Source organism: Ambystoma mexicanum, chromosome 6q, assembly GCF_040938575.1.
Source record: "Ambystoma mexicanum isolate Mex_15411 chromosome 6q, UKY_AmexF1_1, whole genome shotgun sequence".
Lineage (NCBI taxonomy): Eukaryota > Metazoa > Chordata > Amphibia > Caudata > Ambystomatidae > Ambystoma > Ambystoma mexicanum.
The window spans coordinates 1,082,924,361-1,082,948,246 of NC_090937.1; the positions used below are offsets into that span (position 1 = coordinate 1,082,924,361).

The 23,886-nt window shown below is 48.9% G+C and overlaps 1 protein-coding gene across 3 annotated transcripts in view; it reads left to right on the plus strand.

Annotated features, from left to right (window-relative positions):
• The window catches only part of NMU (neuromedin U), a 696,290-nt gene that overhangs the window by 31,823 nt on the left and 640,581 nt on the right, over positions 1 to 23,886 (plus strand). The window lies entirely within an intron of this gene.

The window sequence follows — 23,886 nt, forward strand, 5'->3', positions numbered from 1 at the left end:
GAAGGAGTTCCTTTTTTGGTTCTAACTGTGTTGTGTTGGAGAGAAATTCAATCTATGTCCTTCCAGCAAATCTCGGAAGGATCTGTTTTTGACCCTTAGCCATCTCAATGGTCGCTTTCTTTGAAGAAGGGTCGGATCAAGCCTACCGGTTTCAGTGGACTAATTTGACTAAGCCACTTTCTTCAAGGCCATCTACAGCACAATTCTATATGCCGTTTACAAATAGTTTTCAGCAAAACATGCATTTTTCTTATGGTACCCCACCTGCAGAGGAGAAAGAATGCGGTGCGGGGTATGGAGCGAAATACGTAATCCAATTTAGCATCACTAAAAGTGTCTATTCACTTTAAAAAACACTTCAGTGTGCAAAAAAGAGGGGCTTAGTGTTGCTTACCCTACTCTTTCTGATCCTAATTTCTTTGATCCATGTGAAAAGGGTCAGGAATTGTTTGCGCCTTAAAGGATGCCTCGGTTATAGGCATTCCATAATACCTAGAATATTCATGATATTCATGAATCAATGGTGAAGTTCTAGGAGGGTAACGGCAAAAATGCTCATGATAATTACTTATTTTGTTTGAATCCAGTATAAATTGTTTCTTCGTGCTGCGCTCATTAGAACATGGCTCTTTTCTCTAATTCATATATATATTATTTACGGCTTCCGAGTACTTTGGGGCTACAGAACATGTAATCATTACAAAAAGCCATGGCGGCATACGTCTCACGCACTTGCTCTCTTACCTTATGGTTATGCACGTCCAGGTTCTCTGTCCCGTCCGGGGTAGTCTGCAACTCAGGTCGCGGCCTCCCCGATCGTTTGTTTATCTTTACTACGTGGTGCGCATGCGCTTGGAAACGCCATAGTGTGTTGAGGCTTCCCTAATGCTTGGTTTTCTACGGATGCCAATTTAGAGCAGCCCCTTTCTCATTGTCCTTTAATAGGCTGGATAAGTGTGTTCTTGTGTTACGCAGCCATATTGTCACCGGTGTGTGATGTAACAATTTGTGTCTATCAGGATGTTCGGATGCGTATTGTGCGAAATAATTTTTCGTGAAAGATGTTATTGCGAAAAAAATCTTTGCAGAACAATTTTCTGCAGGTTTTTCAATTAATGAGATTACTCACGCAAGGTATTTTCTTTTCTTTCCAAAGGGTAATAAACCTGATCTATTAGGGCAGTTGTCCTTACCCCATTCCCAGAGTGTTTTGAGAGTGGTTTTGAAGGGCGCCATCTCGGGGCGGTCTCATTCTCATGGCCCTTATGTGACAACGCCACGTGGTTACAAGAGCGTAGTAGAATGCCCTATCCATATATCTGAGTGTTCAGATGTGTATTGTGTAAGATTTGTCACATATTCACAAGTCAGGAAAAATATATAATCAAATAGAGTTGCTCATGCTGGATGTTTTCTTATAACATGATTTGTTCGACTGAACAGAGCTAGTCTATCTGCGCAGTCACTCATAATATGTATGATAATGCAAATGTATTGCTGGTGTCTGACAATAATTGCAGTCCCTCATGTATGTAATTCACAATGTGGCAAAAGTTTGCCAGCTCGCCGGTTCATTTAAGCCCAGAGTGTTCGTTCTAAGCCGGAAGATCCACAGTTGCTCCCTTCTGTAGAGTAGATTGTGTAGGTTGCCAACTTTTTGGGACAGCAACCTTTTCAATGATTGTCCAGCTGAAGTCAGTTGGCCCCTGTTGTTTTGCTGCAAAATGTTCAACCATGGGTCCAGTGAGTTTCTTAGTTCCAATGCAGGATCTGTGTTCTGCCAATCTAGTTTTAATGGGGTGTGTAGTAATTCCCACATATCGTTTCTGACACGGGCAGGTGATTAGGTAAATGGTATTGCTACTATTGCGGTTGGTGAAGCTGTTTTGGATCCAGGGGTAGTGCCATCCTATATGGATAGTAAGATCTTTTAGTAGTGGCACATGCGCTACACTCAGCACATGGCGTATGTCCCGTTGGGGGTGCCTGTTCTCAGAGGGTGTTAGATTTTGGTTCGGATTCCTTATATGTATGTATCAAGGTGTCACGTAGATTTCGTCTTTTTATAGCAAACCTTGGTGTCTCCAGGACTGTGTCTCCTACATTCAGGATCGGCCAGAGTTTTAAAACTTATTGATTTGGTTTGCCAAGGGTGAGTAGCTCAATACTCCAGTGATTTTTTTTTCATTCGCTTCACTCCGCTTCCCATGATTCTCGTGATGTCTCTTTTGGTCTTTTTCGTGTGGGTGCTTGTTTGACTAGACGCTTAAGGTAGCCATGGCTCAATAGTTTGTCTGCCAGGTGGTTCAATCTCTCTCCTAGTCCACTAGGTTAGAACAATTTCTCCTATACCTCAGCAAATTGTTCATGAGACTTGCGGGATGGTAGCTATTGAAGGTAAGTAAGGAGTTCTTATCTGTGGGTTTATTGAACACTAAGCTCACAATTTCCTTGTTCCTTATTAAGTCCAGGAAATGAATTGAGGTACGGCTATGCATTTCCGTGAAGGTCAAAAAAGAATTTTGATCATTGAGCCATAGGTTGCAAGTTCTTCTTCATTGCACTTGAATATCATATGGACGTTGTCGATATATCTCAACCATAATTCAATCTTGATGGACCAGGGGCTGGTGTCACAATAGATTTTCTTCTCTTCAAAATCAGCAACATACAAATTGGCAAGACTGAGAGCGAAAGGGGCACCCATGGCAGTTCCAGATGTAGTTTATAGTTAGGGCCACATCTGCCAGTTGCATGATAAAGTGATAGGTGTTCGTATAGGTGGATCAGTGTGTCTCAAAACTTTTTTACCACTTTTAATGTGGCCATCTGTGGTATCCTAGTATATAGTGACTCCATGTCTAGAGTTACCAATAAATTCAAGGTAGAGTCAGAAGGTTGATTTTTCAGTAGCTGTAAGACTGTGGTAGTATCTTTGAGATATGAATTCATTTTTCTTACCTCAGGTTTAAGAAAGAAGTCAACAAACTGTGACACAGGTTCTAAAATCGAACCCATGCCTGACACAATGGGTCTGAAGTTCTGCCATGGCTTTTTGTAATGAGTACATGTTCTGTAGCCGCAACGTACTCGGAAGCTGTAAATAATATATGTATGTATTAGAGAAAAGAGCCATGTTCGAATGAGCGCGGCTCTAAGAAACAACTTATACTGGATTCGGACAAAATAAGTAATAATAATGAGCGTTCCCGCCGTAACCCTCCTAGAACTTCACCATTGATTTATGAATAATAGATATTATGGAATGCCTATAACCGAGGCATCCTTGAAGACGAAAATCATTCCTGACCCTTTTCACATGGATCAAAGAAATTAGGATCAGAAAGAGCAGGGTAAGCAACACTAACCCCCTCTTTTTTACACACTGATGTGGTTTGTAAAATGAATAGACACTGTTAGTGATACTAAATTGGATTACTTATTTCTCTTCATACCCTATGCCGCATTCTTTCTCCTCTGCAGGTGGGGTACCATAAGAAAAATGCATGTTTTGCTGAAAACTAACTGTAAACGGCATATAGAATTGTGCTGTAGATGGCCTTGAAGAAAGTGGCTTATTCAAATTAGTCCACTGAAACCGGTAGGCTTGATCCGACCCTTCTTCAAAGAAAGCGACCATTGAGATGGCGAAGGGTCTAAAACAGATCCTTTCGAGATTTGCTGGAAGGACATAGGTTGATTTTCTCTCTCGCACAACACAGTTAGAACCAAAAAAGGATCTCCCTCTGTGTAGTGTATGGGGTAGTTTTTTTCCAAAGATAAAAATATGTCTGGAAGTCTCTGACAGTATGTCTTTAAAAGCACTAATACACAAACTGACAGCACTTTTATGTTTTTTGTTTTATAAACATCTGCCAAACAAAGAATATGAATAAAAGATAGTATTTTCATTTATAAGGCAGACGACACATCCCCTGATGTTCATGACATGTGCCTTTTAGTAAAATCTGAACCGCCATAAAATATTGTGTGTATAAGGTTAGTAATAGGGCAAGTTTCTATCTACTTTCCCCTCACCCTAGATAAGCGGAGCAGCCAGCGCTACCTAGGCACAGTGATACACAAAGGTTTAGCTTAGTGTGGTTGAAGGGCAAGATAGACTACGGCGACACTGGATGGTAACTCAAAGAATCAGAAATAATGTATATATTGACCTGAGACTTTGTTGTGTGATAACCAATTCAAGATGGCCAATTGTAACAAGTGGTCGTTCTCCTATTGCTCTATGGTGATGAAGCAGTGCTATTAGCCTACACACAAATTGCATTGCAGATGTTAATAAAGTAACAAGCTAGGTGTTTGGTCCATATCTCTAAATCCAAGGTGATGGCAATGGGGATACGAAAAGCTTGAATTTGCAAGATGTTTTGCAAAAACCACACGATTGACTCGTTTGATACATATGTTTCTCTGGGTATTACTTTTTAAAATAGAGTCCTGTTCTAATCAGGCTAGTAAAATATTGCTGTATGCAACAACTGAATGCTGCCCTTTTTTGTTTTGCAAAAAACAGTGGTAGTTTCCCTGTGAAGCCTATACTCTCCACTCGTCGAATAAAAACAGTGGAAACAGCAGCATATGGGACTCAAATCTCTGGGAAACATTGAAAATGTTTTTTTAAGAAAGCTCAAGCAGTACCAACATTTTCTATGTGTAGAATTGGGATTAATCTCCCTAATAGACTATATTAAATGTAAACCAATACTAACCACTTATTGAGCAAAAACAGTGGAAACAGCAGCATATAGGACAGAGATCTAGATTGACGGTAATATCTATGGGTAACTTTGAATTTGTTTTTAAATAAAACTATTCGCGGATGCACAAGAAGCGCCAACGTTTTCCATGCATGTACAAATGGGATTGTTATCCCTTTAAAGACAATATTACATTTAAACAACTTCTATTGTGAGTCTCAGTAAGGAACACCCCCTTTGCAGGAGCGACACATTTTACTGAGCAACCTGGCTAAGAGCAACATAGCACCCGAAATGAGAGGCTAAAGTACAGTAAAACCCAATGAACAGAATTGAGTCTGGAATCCTGCTTTTCTAACCTTACTATATCGGATTCTATATGCTAAAATATACACTTTTTAAAAATTATTGTTATTACCGGATAGAAGACTATGAACTTTCAAAGCGAATGGTGTAGCAACCCTAGTTAACCCAAATCTAGCCTCGTTCAAACGCAGGTTCAATTTGTTGTCCTTAAGCAGATTACCGTAAAGAATAACAGAAAAACTGTGGAATTAGTGCAAATGTGATTATAGCAACCCGCAAGATGTATTTCATTCCTGTCCTTATGCAGATGCATTGAACACGATGCCTTGCTATGTGATGTGTAGGGAACCTCATGTTTATTGTGCAATTGACAATTTTATAACGTATGCTTTTATGATCAGAGCTAGTTTTTAGTATTTGTGTATATATTTAAGTTAGCTGTGATAAACAATTATGAGCTACATTTTATTCTTGTTAATATGACGTTTTTTATTTTTTGTTTGTTTACTCTGTGGAAAATGAGCTATTCCTAAATAACTTATAAGGAAAGAAAGAAAAACAATGTGGGAGTGGATGCAGGTTAAGAAGGTGATCACCCCAACTCGGAGTAATAGCAACCCAATAGTAGTGAGGTGGAGATAATGAAGATTGCCAAAGCGCTTAGCACAGGAAGTCTTGATTCTATTAAAGAAACGGAGGCGAGCATTATGCTTTTCTTCTTTATTACTGCCAAACACAGCAATTCAAATATAACCATTGTTTAATAAACATCTCATCATTTTATTTTTTTTATTTTTTATAAACCAACTTTTCAGAAACATCCAAGTGTAAACTGTCTTCATCTTGAGTCCTACTACAAATCCCATGAGGCTCTCTGCTATCAGTAGTCCCTGCCTCAGTCTCGCCCTCCAATGAGAGCCCTCCTGCTGGTATAAGACACTGTTGACTACAGGTGCCTTCCTCTTCTTTTTGATGCTCAATGTTCATGTAACTTGATGTAGATCCTAGGCCGCTGCTGAAAACCTCGCTGCCTGCCTTTTCCTCCTCTTGCTCTCCAGCTCTGTCTTGCCTTCATAATTACTCTCAACAGTTTTTCTGCTCTTCCCCTTAAGTAAAAGAGATATAACACATTAGTGAGGGGAATTCGCTGAACTCATCATCTCTGTGCCTGAAAGCAAAATGTTAGATTTTCACATCTTACATTAATTCATTAGCGGAATTCCCTCAGAGAGGGCTAATGCTCGCCTCCGTGTCTTTAATAGAATCAAGACTTCCTGCGCTAAGCGCTTTGGCAATCTTCATTCTATGACAAGACCGGAGGCGAGCATTATGCTTGTTCAAAGCTCTGAACTACTGCCATAGCAATGTTTTCTACGGGCTTGAAGTAGAACGTTCTGAAAACTGAGTCACTAGACCAATCTGCCGCCCTCAGAACTCCTGCAGCGGAACTCCGGCTGCAAAAGCTCCGGAAGCCATAGATCCTCTTGCCGAGTGCACTCCGAAGACAGAAATGTCTATGCCTGCTTGTTCCATGACGTCTTTCACCCATCTAGCTATAGTAGCTGATGCTACAGCTTTAAAAGGCTTCCTACGCGCTATTAGCAATTGTGTTACGCCATGTGGTCTCACTGCTGCAGTCTCTGCCTCATAACATGTGATGCATTTGGCAGCACAAAGCTTACTATTAGGAAAATAAGGGTAAGATATAAAAAGAGTAGAGTAGCTAGTTTCCCGGATAGCTGCCTTCTTGACAACAGATCGTTCCTTGGCCACTGCTCAAATAGGTGTAGTAATTTGTTGACATCCCACAATACTGAGTACCTAGGCCCGGGTGCTTTGTCATCTTGACACCCTTTATCAGCCGAACTATGGCTGGGTGTTCCCCCACTGGTTGTCCATCTACTAACTCGTGTCCTGCTGATATTCAATATGTACTCTATAGGAGCTGAAAAGGGAGAAACACCCCTCCCCTGCACCATAACTCCCAGGCTTGCCACACGGAAACTATAGCTCCGGATTGTAGAAGGTGCCCATGATACCTTGATAAGCTCTGAAGCTTCTTCTGAAAGGCCTGACAGGCACCATCTGCGCCTGAAACTCTGCACGCTATCAAGTTGAGGCTGTTGTTTGAATTTTGAAGCATTTATAAACGCGCACACAACGAACCAAATCGTATCCTGCCGCAGATGGAACAATGAGATGAGACTCAGAAGGCCAGGAGGACCAACTGGGTAGACAGGACTATACAACAGACAAAAATAATCAAAATCACAGATTTATTTAAAGAGATAAGTTTTGAGACCTGCTCTAAAGGTCATCAGGGAGTTGGCTTGTCTCAGATATAGCAGAAGACTTCCACAATCTGGGCCCGGTCACTGAAAAACACTGATCTCCCCTAGACCTGTACTTCATCCTAGGAATTACAAGGAGGAGGTGGTCCTCCGACCTAAGAGTGCGAGTCAGTTGGTATCGTTTCAATTTGTCTGTTAGATATGCTGGTGCCATGTCATGCAAGCATCGATAAACCAGACAACCGGTCTTAAATTTAATCCGATCTTCGACTGTCAGCCAATGTAGTGATCGGCAAAGACCGGATGTATGAGTATTTTTAGGTACACCAAAGACCAGTCTGACTCCGGCATTTTGTGCTTTCTGGAGACGATGGATTTGATTGCTTGGTGCTCCGGCCAGAAGACCATTGCCGTAATCAAGATTTGAATTGACCAGTGCTCCCCCGATCCGTCCTCTTGCCACAATACTTATGGGGCATCTCTCCGTCCTGTGGGACGGGACCAGAGCACTTTGTAAAAAGCATCCAAAAAATGTTTTCAAAAATGTGTCCTTCCTCTCTTTTTGTGCGGGGCCCGGCATGCGGCCGTAACCCCGGCCACCTTGGCTCTGCCCCACGCATCGCCCATCAGTCCTTTTCTCCGCTCGTTCGGGACTGGACCCACTTGCATCCTCGGAAGATTTTATTCCCTTTTTCCTCTCTGGCTCTCGCTAGCGATCGTGTACTAGTCTGTCTATGTTGTTCAAACTAGACTTTCCAGATTGTTCATCGTGTCACCGTCGTTTCGCGAGGACGGATCCCCATCCTCTTTGTTTAGAGTGTTTGGGTCCGGATCACCGCTGGGACTCCGGTTTTTACTGCGGCTCCCTTTCAGTCCGGGCACTTCATCGTCGGTTGGAGCGGTGGGAGGAGGTGTTCCGACAAACTCCTCCTTCACATTTTTAGGCATTCATCGACGAGAAGAAAAAACGCCTGCTAAGTTCTTTACTTTTCAGAGCACCCCGGCCTGGGGATACCTTTCCGGGTTCCTCTCGGGCCGGGAGGAGTGTTGATCGTTCTGTCACCGGGGTTCGCCCTGAGGTGCCCGTTGGGCCTAATAATTGTACCAGAGTTTTCTCCGAGGGTCTCCGTAAGGGGCCTGTGGATACCGGAGCATGCTCCATGGCCCCTCCTGTGGGGGCTGTTTGTAGACCCAGTTCTACTGAATCGTGGGATACCGGAGCTCGCTCTGAGGCCTCTCTGTCGGCTTCCCTCAAAAATAAGACCGGGCTGCGCCCCGAGGCCTTGGCGGGGCTTGCTTTCTCCGAACGGATGTTCGAGGCCCGCGTGGACAAGGCTGTTACCGGACGTGGGTCAGAGGTCCCTCTTTCAGAGGCTAAAGTTACCAACATTTCTGAGAGGCCTGACAAGGCCTTATCGGTGAAGGTGGTTGCCCACCGTTCCCGCTCTTGCAGTGACACCAGATCTGTTGAGGGGGCAAAGAAGGAAAGTTCTTCTTTTACCGGCAGTGCCGAGGTCCTTCTTGGAAAGGCTAATTTGGCGGTTGGTATGTCACAGAAACATTCCAGGCCTCATAGTACCGGCTCTGCCGAGGTTCCATATGTCTAGGCTAAAGTTAAGACCCCTGATCCATCGACGGGGACACCTGCCTCACTTCCTCACATGGCGCAGTTCCCCTCAGGTGATGACAAAATGGCGCCCGTTCCCACCACGACCGCGGCAGCCATTTTGGGTGCTACCCCTACAACTACGCCATTGGCCTCAGGTGTAGGGCTTGGTTCCTTGGGTGAACATAGAGTCCCTTGTGCGCATCCTTATTGGCCAGTTTACGATTGGAACGCCCGGATGCCTCTTTCGCACAATGTTTCATTGCCTGCGGGGTCGGAACCTTTGATTTATGTGGATACGTCGGTGGAGGGGCCAGTGTGGCACCCTTCCCCGTTACGTCCCTGGATTTGTCCACCTCATGAGAGGCCTCCTCAGGTTCCGAAACAGTCCCCGCAGGATGCCTTTTTCGGTAAATTTCAAACGCTAATGCGTACCGACCCCATGAGGAAGTATTTTAAAGGGCTTTTTAGGGAGATATGTCCGCCCGCGCCTCCGGCTCCACCCGTTCCTCCGGTGGTTCAGCCGGCGCCTCCCTTGCCTGCGGTACCTCCCCCGCCTTTGTGCCTCCATTGTCCCCTGTGTACAAGGCAGCGCCCGACACGCCTCAGCAGGATCCTGACCTGTCGGATGACGTGCAGGGCGATCAGGACAAGGAGGACCTGCCCCTCTCTATTAGAGCTTTTCATGACTGGGTACTAGTCATGATGTGCTTCTTAGATGTTCCGGTGCCCGAGGCACCCGCTCCGCAGGAGGGCGTGCTTTCTGGGGCGTTCACCCTGTCTCCTTTGGAGCGTACCGGCCTGTTCTTGCAGAAGGACGTTCTGGCTGAGGTCTGCAGGGTCTGGGAAAAGCCACACTCTGGACTTTTTGTCAATAAGAAAATTGACGCGAGATACAGGCTGCATTCTACGGAAGAGGTGGCCTTGTCGTGTTGTCCGCCCCCCTCCACCACAGTGCTGGCCGCGGCCACTTTGCAGTCCAGGCCTGCAGCATCCTCTTCCACGACGGCTACTCAGGTTCTGGGAAAGGAGGACAAGCTCCTTGACTCCCTTGGGAGAAAAATCTTTGCCAACTCGGCCTTGCAGCTCAGGCAGGCCAATGCCGAACTCGTGTTAGCGGGAGCAAATATGCGGATGTGGAAAGGTCTGACGGAGTTTGAGGAGTTTATCCCGGTCGAGAAGCTGGAAGACTTTAAAGAGGGTTTATCCGACGCCAGGGTCTTGGCTGCGGCTCATCACGTAGACACCTCGGCTCGTGGCCTTATGCTGGGTGTTAATACGTCACGGCAGGCGTGGTTGCATGCAACTAAATTCTCAAAAGAAGTGCAGGACAAGACCTTCCGTTCGATGGGAAGGAGCTCTTTCATTCTACAACAGATGTAGAGCTCACCAAGACGAAGGATAGCACTCAGACAGCTAAGTCCTTGTCGGTCCTTGTTAAGACTCCTTTCAAAACCCAGAGACCGTTGTCGCAAAGTCGACCTTCCTCTGGCTTTAGGGGCTTCCTCGACTGAAAATCTCACAGAGTGGATACCCCTGCGGGGAACAACCCCCTGCTCCTCAGCCACCTCCTCAGGTTCAGGTGGCAACACCACTGAAAAACCTACTAAATGAGGGTTCTCCACGCTTGCACAAGACCCCGGTGGGCAGCCGCATTGCGTCTCATTGGGAGGCGTGGCAGACCATCACAGAAGACAGATGGGTCTTGTCAGTCGCTCGGGCGGGCTTCCGCTTACCCCTACCCCACCCGTCAACCCTCCTTTTCAGCTATCGGACTCGCCCTCCCTCAAAGCCGAGGTTCAGAAACTTCTGGACCTTAGAGCTGTGGAACCCGTTCCTCTCGGGGAACAAGGGGAGGGCTTCTACTCCCGGCTGTTTATGGTGCCCAAACTCAACCAGGCTGGCCTGCGCACCACTCTAGACCTTTCCCAGTTCATTCTTTTCCTACCCCAAAAGAAATTCAAGATGATCACGCCCAGCCAAATTCAGTCCTCCTTGCAGATGGGCGATTGGCTCAGTGTGGTGGATCTTCAGGATGCGTACTTGCATATTCTGATTTGGAACCCACACAGGAGATATCTCTGTTTCTCTCTGGGAGAGGAACAGTTCCAGTTTCGAGTGCTTCCTTTTGGCCTAAGCTCGGCGCCGCGTGTCTTCACGAAGATGATGTCGGTGATTGCGGCCTATCTTCGTCTCCAGGGTATCCATGTGTATCCATATTTGGACGATTGGCTCTTACGCAGCCCTTGTCCGCTGGAAGCAGCGGGCAATCTTCAGTCTCTCCTTCAGCTCCTTTTCCATCTTGGGCTGTCGGTGAACTGGCGGAAATCTTCCATGACGGTCTCGCAGGACCTGATTTTCCTGGGTTTTCGCTGGAACACGATCGACTGCAGAGTGTACCTGACCGGGGACAGAATGGCGGATCTGTTAGCCAGGTGTCAGATGTTTGCACAGTCGGAGAGTATGTCGGCCTGGTGGTTCCAGAGGCTTCTGGGCTTCATGGCCTTGTGTGTGCTGGCTCTTCCTTTTGGTCGTCTCAAGATGAGACGGACCCAGATGGCTCTTCGGACTTCTTGGCGTCAGGCTGTGGACCCGGATTTCAAGCTGATAATGATTCCGGCTTCCATGAGAGTGGACCTGGAATGGTGGTTATCTCTCAGCAACCTGTCGGTGGGTGCAGGGTTTCAGGACCCAGCTCCTATGGTGACAATCACGACGGACTCCTCCCTCATGGGGTGGGGTGCGACATTAGATCTTCTCCAGGTCTCGGATCTCTGGTCGCCTCAGGACAAGCTCCTTCACATAAATCATCTGGAGCTTCTGGCGATCTTCCTAGCGCTCAGGGCATTCAGACCGATCATTGCCAACAAGGTGGTCCGCATACGCACGGACAATGCGGTGTCGATGTATTACATCAACAAGCAAGGGGGAACAAAGTCCCCCCCCCCTCGTGGCCCTGTCCATCCAGATTTGGGAGTGGGCCGTGCTTCATGGTGTCTGGCTGCTTGCAGTGCACATCCCGGGCCAGCTGAATGTTACAGCGGATGCCCTCAGCAGGTGGACAGTGGTCAGCTACGAGTGGGAGTTGAAGGCGGAGGTCCTCTCATGGATCTTCTTGCGTTGGGGCACACCGGAGGTGGATCTCTTCGCTACGCTGGTGAACAAGAAGCTTCCTCTGTATGCCTCCAGAGGGGGGCTGGGAGCCTCCTCTCTGGGGGATGCTCTCGGGATTCCAACATGAGAGCTTATGCCTTCCCGCCTCTGCTTCTAGTCCATCGAGCAATTTGGAAGCTGAAGAACTCAGTGAACTGTTCCCTTCTACTCATAGCCCCCTGGTGGCCGGCCAGGTTTTGGTTCTCAGAACTTCAACACCTGTCGGTTTATACGCCGATCAGGTTACCAGTGACCCCCGATCTTCTTCATCAAGGGGAACAGCAGATGTGGCACCCCTCCCCACAATCGCTGAGCTTGGAGGCATGGTGTCTGAGTTCAGGTCTTTAGAGCATCTTAACTTGTCTGCGGATAACATGCGTATTATCCAGGCAGCCAGGAAACCCTCGACCAGATCCCAATGCAGGAGTAAATGGCTCAGGTTCTGTCATTGGTGTTTGGGAAAGCAGTTGGACCCAAGGGAGGCTACGATTAACACGGTGCTGTCCTTCGTATCCTTCCTAGCAGAGTCGGGTGTTCACGTTCTGTCATGCAGAACTTACCTTTCAGCGGTCTCCGCTTATCTTTCTACAGACCAATGTTCCTACTCTCTGTGTAATCCAGTGGTTAAGAGGCATTTTGCAGGCTTAACACGCCTCTACCCTCCAGTTGGTAGTCCGCACCGGCCGTGGGATCTAAATGTAGTCCTGACGGCGCTGTGCCATAAGCCTTTTTAACCCATGGCCACGGTGGACCTCAAGTACCTATCCTGGAAAGTGTCCTTTCTGGTCGCCGTTACCTCAGCAAGGCGGGTGAGTGAGCTCCAGGCCTTGTCGGTGGAGCATCCCTTCTTGGTCTTTCACAAGGATAAGGTAGTCCTATGGACAAATCCTGCCTTCCTACCGAAGGTGGTAACTGAATTCCATCTGAATCAGTCGATCTCCCTGCTGGTCTTTTTTCCGAACCCTCCCTCAGAGGCAGAAAGGGTTCTGCGTTGTCTCGATGTCAGAAGGGCGCTTAAGTTCTATCTTGACAGGACTTCCGAGCTTAGGAGTTCTCAACTATTTGTGACTTTCGGTAACCCTCAGGGTAAGCAGGCGTCTAAGGCGACTATTTATCGCTGGATCGCCGCCTGCATTACGGAGTCTTTCACCGTCCAAGGGCTGAAACCTCCTAAGGGTATTCATGCATACCTGGTGCGGGGCAAGGCAGCCGCGGTTGCTTTTCAGAAATATGTCCCCTGGGAGTCCATCGCTAGGGCAGCTACTTGGGCCTCCCCATCTGCTTTTTGTAAGCATTATTGTCTTGACATGAGTTCGAGAGCTGATGCTCAGTTTGGTCAGGCTGTGCTGAAGAACCTTTTTCAATAAGGGGTATTTCCATCCACCCGTAGTTCCTGTTAGGAGTGCTTGGGAATCTCCCATAAGTATGGAGGAAAGGGGACGGGACGCAGGAGTATAACCAGGTTACTCACCGTAGTGACCACCTTACTACTAATCCATAGTCCCCTTAACTCCATACCCCGCCCGCCGTCCCCTCTAATAAGGTTCCTCTGTTTTTGCTAATAGGTCTCTGACCTGGCGATAGAAAAGGACTGATGGGCGATGCGCGGCGTGGAGCCAAGGTGGGCGGGGTTACGGCCGCGTGCCGGGCCCGCGCAGTAAGAGAGGAATGACAAATTTGTGAAAAAATGTTTTGGGATGCTTTTTACAAAGTGCTCCGGTCCCGTCCCACGGGACGGAGAGATGTCCCATAAGTATGGAGGAAAGGGGACTATGTACTAGGAGTAAGGTGGTCACTACGGTGAGTAACCTGGTTAGAATACGGACTGTACCTTGGCTGAGACCTGGGCATTACATCCCAGGTCATTCTGCCAAATACAGCCCAGATTCTTGACCTTGGTGGAATATTTAAGGCTAGCTCCCAAAAACTGAGGAGGAGGGGGACATTTTCCTCCTACAAGGAGATGTTTAGGCCCAAACAAAATCACACCCGTTTTTTTTTGGGTTCAATTGTGTAGGATCAGGGGATGAGGCATGCCTTTCGGATCCACTAGGAGATCTGCTCTGTGGGCAATCCTCTGCGGGAAGTCCGTAGAAAGTTCCATCAGAACTGGAAACCAGGCTTGCGACCTCCATTCTGGCGTCAGTAAGACAAGCTCCGTCTTGTCCCTGCGGACCTTTGCTAGTGCCCTCGCCAGCATCGCGAAGGGGGGAAAGGCATAATGGATATGACCCTTCCAGCAGTGAAGGAAAGCATCCGTCCCGGTCGCTCCCGGATCTAGCCTCCAGCTGAAATGCTTGGGGAGTTGCGAATTTAGCCTCCACGCAAACAGATCTGAGTCGAACAGCCCCCCATTTCAGCTGTAATGTTTCGAAGACCGATGTGTGCAACATACAGTCGCTCAAATCTGTCAGGTACCGGGAGTTCCAGTCTGCTACCTCGTTCTTCGTGCCCGGAAGATATTCTGCTTTGACTTCTATATCCCTCTCTAGGCAAAAGTGCCAGAAGTTCTTTGCTAGTTCTGCCAACATCTTGGACTTTGTCCCTCCTAGTTTGTTGATATATCGAACTGTTGATATATTGTCCATTCTGAGGAGGATCGAACATCTCGCTCTCCCTCTGGAGAAAGCCTGAATCGCGAAGGAACCCTCTAGCAGTTCCAGGCAATTGATATGTAAAGCTAGTTCTTCTTGCGACCATTTTCCCCCTGTCTCCACTAGGCCACATCTTGCTCCCCAGCCTGATCTGCTGGCGTCTGACTCTATAATAATCTCTGGTATCTCTCTGAATATGGAGCGCCCGTTCCAGGCTTCCATGTTGCTGAGCCACCATTGGATCTCTGCTCTGCTTTCGTGGTCTAGCGGGACTAACTGGTGATATCTCCACCCTTTGCGTAGGTATCTTATCTAGAGTCTCTGAAGGGCTCTGTAATGAAGGGGACCTGGGAAAATCGCCTGGATCGACGCTGCTAGTAAGCCAACTATCCTGGCTAGATTCTGAAGCGATATAATGGTCTTCTTCAGCATCAATCTCAAATCTCTTTTTATAGATCTGATCTTTGTCATAGGTAGCTCTAAGGTGGCTTTTCCTGTGTATCACAAAGCCTAGGAATTATATTCTTTTGCAGGGAGACAGGGCCGCCTTTTCGTGATTTATCAGGAATCCTAGCCCTGATATCAAAGACATGGCCCATTGGACTTGCTAGAGCAGTCTCTGTTTGTTTTCGGCCATAAACAGAATATCGTCCAGATATATGATCATTTGCAGCCCTTCGTCTCTTGACGCCACCGCGAGGGGTCTCATCAGTTTGGTGAACACCCACAGGGCGGAGGCGAGGCCGAACGGAAGCGTCTTGAACTGCCACGTCTGCTCCCTCCATGTGAATTGTAGGAAGTGCCAATACTGTGGTGCTATGTGGACTGTCAGATACGCATCCTTCAGATCTAATCGCACTAGCCAATCTTCCTTCCTGAGTAGGTCGGCCAGAAGATGGATTCCCTCCATCTTGAAGTGTTTGTAAACTAGCCAGCTATTCAATTCTTTCAAATTGATTACAGGGCGCACCTTCCCATTTCTGTGCACTAAAACCATAGTGCTTAAGAAACCTCGTGAATGGTGCTGCGCTCGTTCTATAGCTTGCTTCTCCGCTAGCGCCTGAATCTCATGGTCTAACAGTTGCCTCTCCTCGTCAGAGAAGATAATTCCTGGCGGAGGGCTTTCCTGCATGGGCAAGCCCATGAAATCTAGATGATACCCCTGCGCTGTCTGGAGGACCCAAGCGTCTGACGAAAGCTCTCGCCAATTGTGTATAAATAGTCCTGTCCTGCCTCCTACTGGTGGGTAATTCGCACTGCGCTCTCTCACCTGAGGTGTTGTTTTGATGTCTGAAGTAGCCTCTGCCTCTTCTTCCTCTGAAGCCTCTACCTCTGTTCGGAACGAACACGTCCTGTTGACGTGTCTCCCAGTATTGGGCTCTTGGTCCTTGAGGCCGTCTGTTCGCGTTGAAACAGCTAGTCGAACGGCCTCTGAATCGACCAGCCCCGGCAAAAACTCGCCCAGGGAATACTTTAATTGAATCCTGTGCCTTCTCTAAAGCTGCGTAGGTCCCCACGAACCTACTCATCTCCTTGACGAAGGTGTCCCCAAAGAGAAGACCTTGGGCACCTTCTCCCACCTTGTAAGAGGCTAGATCGCCTAGTTTGGCATCTATCTTAATCAACATGGACTTCCTTCTTTCTGCCGATAAAGCTGAGTTAGCAATCCCGAGCAAGCAAACAGCGCGTTGTGCCCAGCCTGCGAGAATATTGGGGTCTAAAGGCTCTCCCGTATCCTTGGATCTTTCGGCCAAGTCCATAATTCTGGCTATGGGGCCTGTCAAATCAAGCACTTTGTCTTGGCAAGACCTCTAAGCGCGGTCCATACCTTTCCTGAGGTCCTTGCTTGCCTTGGAAACGAGAGAGCATTTTGGGGTCTAGTTTGGGCGTCTCTGAAGCTTTGCCGTTGAGCTCTGGCCTGGGGCACTCAGCTCTAAGTCGAAACCTCGTTTCCTTTTCTAATGGCTTTCTTATTTTTTGAGCCATGTAGATAGCCACTCTAGGTGACGGGGTCCATTGAGTGGACCTCGGATGGCGGATTGTGTCTGGTTCGAACATATCCGAAGTATCGTCCTCTGGGGTACACTCCACTGTGCTGGCTTGAAGGGTACCTGTCGCTTTGGGGTACCCTGGTACCTTATCAATGCTTTGAATGTCCTCCTCCTCCTCCTCCTCTTGATCGAACTCTTCTGATGAGGACACAGCATCCTCTATATTTTCTTCCCCTGGGGTTGGGGGGGAGGCTGGGCATAGCTGACCTGGCCAGGAAGGCGTCTTTTAATATGTGAAATGCATCAGCTGCCTCCAGGGGCTTCTCGTCCCCTCACTTGAGCCCGGGAGGGTAGAAGAGTGCTTCCTCTTCTGGGCCACCTTACGCTCCCTATTTATTAGAGTCTTCCGAAGGCTTAGTGGAGGTCCCCTCTTCAGGATCTTCTTGGAAGCCAGCATTACTGCCCAATATATTCTCGAGAGCCAACAATCTCTCCTGAATGGGTTGTACTCCCTGCGCAACAGCTCTGGCAAGGGAGTCCCCTAGTACTTTTTTAAAACAGAGATAAATCTCTGTCTTCTTCTTGCAGCTCCTCCTCCTGCTCCTCATATTCCTGCCAATATTCTTGGCTCCTGTCAGATGCCATACTGCAGACTTTTATGTGTAACTGTAGCCCACTAAGAGCGGAGAGGAAAAACCTCCTAGTGTCTCTGCAGTGCAAGCAGCTTGGGAGGCTATGAGAGTGGCACTTCAGATGTGCCTGTTACCAACTTTAAAACATTTTATTTTTATATATGCCTCTGGAATAGGAGCGCAAGCGTTCTGAGGGGAAATCCCAGACGTTCGTGAGCTGCGCGACCGTTACGAGCCTCTTTAGAAATAGAAATGTAATCTTACATTAATTCATTAGCGGAATTCCCTCAGAGAGGGCTAATGCTCGCCTCCGTGTCTTTAATAGAATCAAGACTTCCTGCGCTAAGCGCTTTGGCAATCTTCATTCTATGACAAGACCGGAGGCGAGCATTATGCTTGTTCAAAGCTCTGAACTACTGCCATAGCAATGTTTTCTACGGGCTTGAAGTAGAACGTTCTGAAAACTGAGTCACTAGACCAATCTGCCGCCCTCAGAACTCCTGCAGCGGAACTCCGGCTGCAAAATCTCCGGAAGCCATAGATCCTCTTGCCGAGTGCACTCCGAAGACAGAAATGTCTATGCCTGCTTGTTCCATGACGTCTTTCACCCATCTAGCTATAGTAGCTGATGCTACAGCTTTATAAGGATTCCTACGCGCTATTAGCAATTGTGTTACGCCATGTGGTCTCACTGCTGCAGTCTCTGCCTCATAACATGTGATGCATTTGGCAACACAAAGCTTACTATTAGGAAAATAAGGGTAAGATATAAAAAGAGTAGAGTAGCTAGTTTCCCGGATAGCTGCCTTCTTGACAACAGATCGTTCCTTGGCCACTGCTCAAATAGGTGTAGTAATTTGTTGACATCCCACAATACTGAGTACCTAGGCCCGGGTGCTTTGTCATCTTGACACCCTTTATCAGCCGAACTATGGCTGGGTGTTCCCCCACTGGTTGTCCATCTACTAACTCGTGTCCTGCTGATATTCAATATGTACTCTATAGGAGCTGAAAAGGGAGAAACACCCCTCCCCTGCACCATAACTCCCAGGCTTGCCACACGGAAACTATAGCTCCGGATTGTAGAAGGTGCCCATGATACCTTGATAAGCTCTGAAGCTTCTTCTGAAAGGCCTGACAGGCACCATCTGCGCCTGAAACTCTGCACGCTATCAAGTTGAGGCTGTTGTTTGAATTTTGAAGCATTTATAAATGCGCACACAACGAACCAAATCGTATCCTGCCGCAGATGGAACAATGAGATGAGACTCAGAAGGCCAGGAGGACCAACTGGGTAGACAGGACTATACAACAGACAAAAATAATCAAAATCACAGATTTATTTAAAGAGATAAGTTTTGAGACCTGCTCTAAAGGTCATCAGGGAGTTGGCTTGTCTCAGATATAGCAGAAGACTTCCACAATCTGGGCCCGGTCACTGAAAAACACTGATCTCCCCTAGACCTGTACTTCATCCTAGGAATTACAAGGAGGAGGTGGTCCTCCGACCTAAGAGTGCGAGTCAGTTGGTATCGTTTCAATTTGTCTGTTAGATATGCTGGTGCCATGTCATGCAAGCATCGATAAACCAGACAACCGGTCTTAAATTTAATCCGATCTTCGACTGTCAGCCAATGTAGTGATCGGCAAAGACCGGATGTATGAGTATTTTTAGGTACACCAAAGACCAGTCTGACTCCGGCATTTTGTGCTTTCTGGAGACGATGGATTTGATTGCTTGGTGCTCCGGCCAGAAGACCATTGCCGTAATCAAGATTTGAATTGACCAGTGCTCCCCCGATCCGTCCTCTTGCCACAATACTTATGGGGCATCTCTCCGTCCTGTGGGACGGGACCAGAGCACTTTGTAAAAAGCATCCAAAAAATGTTTTCAAAAATGTGTCCTTCCTCTCTTTTTGTGCGGGGCCCGGCATGCGGCCGTAACCCCGGCCACCTTGGCTCTGCCCCACGCATCGCCCATCAGTCCTTTTCTCCGCTCGTTCGGGACTGGACCCACTTGCATCCTCGGAAGATTTTATTCCCTTTTTCCTCTCTGGCTCTCGCTAGCGATCGTGTACTAGTCTGTCTATGTTGTTCAAACTAGACTTTCCAGATTGTTCATCGTGTCACCGTCGTTTCGCGAGGACGGATCCCCATCCTCTTTGTTTAGAGTGTTTGGGTCCGGATCACCGCTGGGACTCCGGTTTTTACTGCGGCTCCCTTTCAGTCCGGGCACTTCATCGTCGGTTGGAGCGGTGGGAGGAGGTGTTCCGACAAACTCCTCCTTCACATTTTTAGGCATTCATCGACGAGAAGAAAAAACGCCTGCTAAGTTCTTTACTTTTCAGAGCACCCCGGCCTGGGGATACCTTTCCGGGTTCCTCTCGGGCCGGGAGGAGTGTTGATCGTTCTGTCACCGGGGTTCGCCCTGAGGTGCCCGTTGGGCCTAATAATTGTACCAGAGTTTTCTCCGAGGGTCTCCGTAAGGGGCCTGTGGATACCGGAGCATGCTCCATGGCCCCTCCTGTGGGGGCTGTTTGTAGACCCAGTTCTACTGAATCGTGGGATACCGGAGCTCGCTCTGAGGCCTCTCTGTCGGCTTCCCTCAAAAATAAGACCGGGCTGCGCCCCGAGGCCTTGGCGGGGCTTGCTTTCTCCGAACGGATGTTCGAGGCCCGCGTGGACAAGGCTGTTACCGGACGTGGGTCAGAGGTCCCTCTTTCAGAGGCTAAAGTTACCAACATTTCTGAGAGGCCTGACAAGGCCTTATCGGTGAAGGTGGTTGCCCACCGTTCCCGCTCTTGCAGTGACACCAGATCTGTTGAGGGGGCAAAGAAGGAAAGTTCTTCTTTTACCGGCAGTGCCGAGGTCCTTCTTGGAAAGGCTAATTTGGCGGTTGGTATGTCACAGAAACATTCCAGGCCTCATAGTACCGGCTCTGCCGAGGTTCCATATGTCTAGGCTAAAGTTAAGACCCCTGATCCATCGACGGGGACACCTGCCTCACTTCCTCACATGGCGCAGTTCCCCTCAGGTGATGACAAAATGGCGCCCGTTCCCACCACGACCGCGGCAGCCATTTTGGGTGCTACCCCTACAACTACGCCATTGGCCTCAGGTGTAGGGCTTGGTTCCTTGGGTGAACATAGAGTCCCTTGTGCGCATCCTTATTGGCCAGTTTACGATTGGAACGCCCGGATGCCTCTTTCGCACAATGTTTCATTGCCTGCGGGGTCGGAACCTTTGATTTATGCGGATACTTCGGTGGAGGGGCCAGTGTGGCACCCTTCCCCGTTACGTCCCTGGATTTGTCCACCTCATGAGAGGCCTCCTCAGGTTCCGAAACAGTCCCCGCAGGATGCCTTTTTCGGTAAATTTCAAACGCTAATGCGTACCGACCCCATGAGGAAGTATTTTAAAGGGCTTTTTAGGGAGATATGTCCGCCCGCGCCTCCGGCTCCACCCGTTCCTCCGGTGGTTCAGCCGGCGCCTCCCTTGCCTGCGGTACCTCCCCCGCCTTTGTGCCTCCATTGTCCCCTGTGTACAAGGCAGCGCCCGACACGCCTCAGCAGGATCCTGACCTGTCGGATGACGTGCAGGGCGATCAGGACAAGGAGGACCTGCCCCTCTCTATTAGAGCTTTTCATGACTGGGTACTAGTCATGATGTGCTTCTTAGATGTTCCGGTGCCCGAGGCACCCGCTCCGCAGGAGGGCGTGCTTTCTGGGGCGTTCACCCTGTCTCCTTTGGAGCGTACCGGCCTGTTCTTGCAGAAGGACGTTCTGGCTGAGGTCTGCAGGGTCTGGGAAAAGCCACACTCTGGACTTTTTGTCAATAAGAAAATTGACGCGAGATACAGGCTGCATTCTACGGAAGAGGTGGCCTTGTCGTGTTGTCCGCCCCCCTCCACCACAGTGCTGGCCGCGGCCACTTTGCAGTCCAGGCCTGCAGCATCCTCTTCCACGACGGCTACTCAGGTTCTGGGAAAGGAGGACAAGCTCCTTGACTCCCTTGGGAGAAAAATCTTTGCCAACTCGGCCTTGCAGCTCAGGCAGGCCAATGCCGAACTCGTGTTAGCGGGAGCAAATATGCGGATGTGGAAAGGTCTGACGGAGTTTGAGGAGTTTATCCCGGTCGAGAAGCTGGAAGACTTTAAAGAGGGTTTATCCGACGCCAGGGTCTTGGCTGCGGCTCATCACGTAGACACCTCGGCTCGTGGCCTTATGCTGGGTGTTAATACGTCACGGCAGGCGTGGTTGCATGCAACTAAATTCTCAAAAGAAGTGCAGGACAAGACCTTCCGTTCGATGGGAAGGAGCTCTTTCATTCTACAACAGATGTAGAGCTCACCAAGACGAAGGATAGCACTCAGACAGCTAAGTCCTTGTCGGTCCTTGTTAAGACTCCTTTCAAAACCCAGAGACCGTTGTCGCAAAGTCGACCTTCCTCTGGCTTTAGGGGCTTCCTCGACTGAAAATCTCACAGAGTGGATACCCCTGCGGGGAACAACCCCCTGCTCCTCAGCCACCTCCTCAGGTTCAGGTGGCAACACCACTGAAAAACCTACTAAATGAGGGTTCTCCACGCTTGCACAAGACCCCGGTGGGCAGCCGCATTGCGTCTCATTGGGAGGCGTGGCAGACCATCACAGAAGACAGATGGGTCTTGTCAGTCGCTCGGGCGGGCTTCCGCTTACCCCTACCCCACCCGTCAACCCTCCTTTTCAGCTATCAGACTCGCCCTCCCTCAAAGCCGAGGTTCAGAAACTTCTGGACCTTAGAGCTGTGGAACCCGTTCCTCTCGGGGAACAAGGGGAGGGCTTCTACTCCCGGCTGTTTATGGTGCCCAAACTCAACCAGGCTGGCCTGCGCACCACTCTAGACCTTTCCCAGTTCATTCTTTTCCTACCCCAAAAGAAATTCAAGATGATCACGCCCAGCCAAATTCAGTCCTCCTTGCAGATGGGCGATTGGCTCAGTGTGGTGGATCTTCAGGATGCGTACTTGCATATTCTGATTTGGAACCCACACAGGAGATATCTCTGTTTCTCTCTGGGAGAGGAACAGTTCCAGTTTCGAGTGCTTCCTTTTGGCCTAAGCTCGGCGCCGCGTGTCTTCACGAAGATGATGTCGGTGATTGCGGCCTATCTTCGTCTCCAGGGTATCCATGTGTATCCATATTTGGACGATTGGCTCTTACGCAGCCCTTGTCCGCTGGAAGCAGCGGGCAATCTTCAGTCTCTCCTTCAGCTCCTTTTCCATCTTGGGCTGTCGGTGAACTGGCGGAAATCTTCCATGACGGTCTCGCAGGACCTGATTTTCCTGGGTTTTCGCTGGAACACGATCGACTGCAGAGTGTACCTGACCGGGGACAGAATGGCGGATCTGTTAGCCAGGTGTCAGATGTTTGCACAGTCGGAGAGTATGTCGGCCTGGTGGTTCCAGAGGCTTCTGGGCTTCATGGCCTTGTGTGTGCTGGCTCTTCCTTTTGGTCGTCTCAAGATGAGACGGACCCAGATGGCTCTTCGGACTTCTTGGCGTCAGGCTGTGGACCCAGATTTCAAGCTGATAATGATTCCGGCTTCCATGAGAGTGGACCTGGAATGGTGGTTATCTCTCAGCAACCTGTCGGTGGGTGCAGGGTTTCAGGACCCAGCTCCTATGGTGACAATCACGACGGACTCCTCCCTCATGGGGTGGGGTGCGACATTAGATCTTCTCCAGGTCTCGGATCTCTGGTCGCCTCAGGACAAGCTCCTTCACATAAATCATCTGGAGCTTCTGGCGATCTTCCTAGCGCTCAGGGCATTCAGACCGATCATTGCCAACAAGGTGGTCCGCATACGCACGGACAATGCGGTGTCGATGTATTACATCAACAAGCAAGGGGGAACAAAGTCCCCCCCCCCTCGTGGCCCTGTCCATCCAGATTTGGGAGTGGGCCGTGCTTCATGGTGTCTGGCTGCTTGCAGTGCACATCCCGGGCCAGCTGAATGTTACAGCGGATGCCCTCAGCAGGTGGACAGTGGTCAGCTACGAGTGGGAGTTGAAGGCGGAGGTCCTCTCATGGATCTTCTTGCGTTGGGGCACACCGGAGGTGGATCTCTTCGCTACGCTGGTGAACAAGAAGCTTCCTCTGTATGCCTCCAGAGGGGGGCTGGGAGCCTCCTCTCTGGGGGATGCTCTCGGGATTCCAACATGAGAGCTTATGCCTTCCCGCCTCTGCTTCTAGTCCATCGAGCAATTTGGAAGCTGAAGAACTCAGTGAACTGTTCCCTTCTACTCATAGCCCCCTGGTGGCCGGCCAGGTTTTGGTTCTCAGAACTTCAACACCTGTCGGTTTATACGCCGATCAGGTTACCAGTGACCCCCGATCTTCTTCATCAAGGGGAACAGCAGATGTGGCACCCCTCCCCACAATCGCTGAGCTTGGAGGCATGGTGTCTGAGTTCAGGTCTTTAGAGCATCTTAACTTGTCTGCGGATAACATGCGTATTATCCAGGCAGCCAGGAAACCCTCGACCAGATCCCAATGCAGGAGTAAATGGCTCAGGTTCTGTCATTGGTGTTTGGGAAAGCAGTTGGACCCAAGGGAG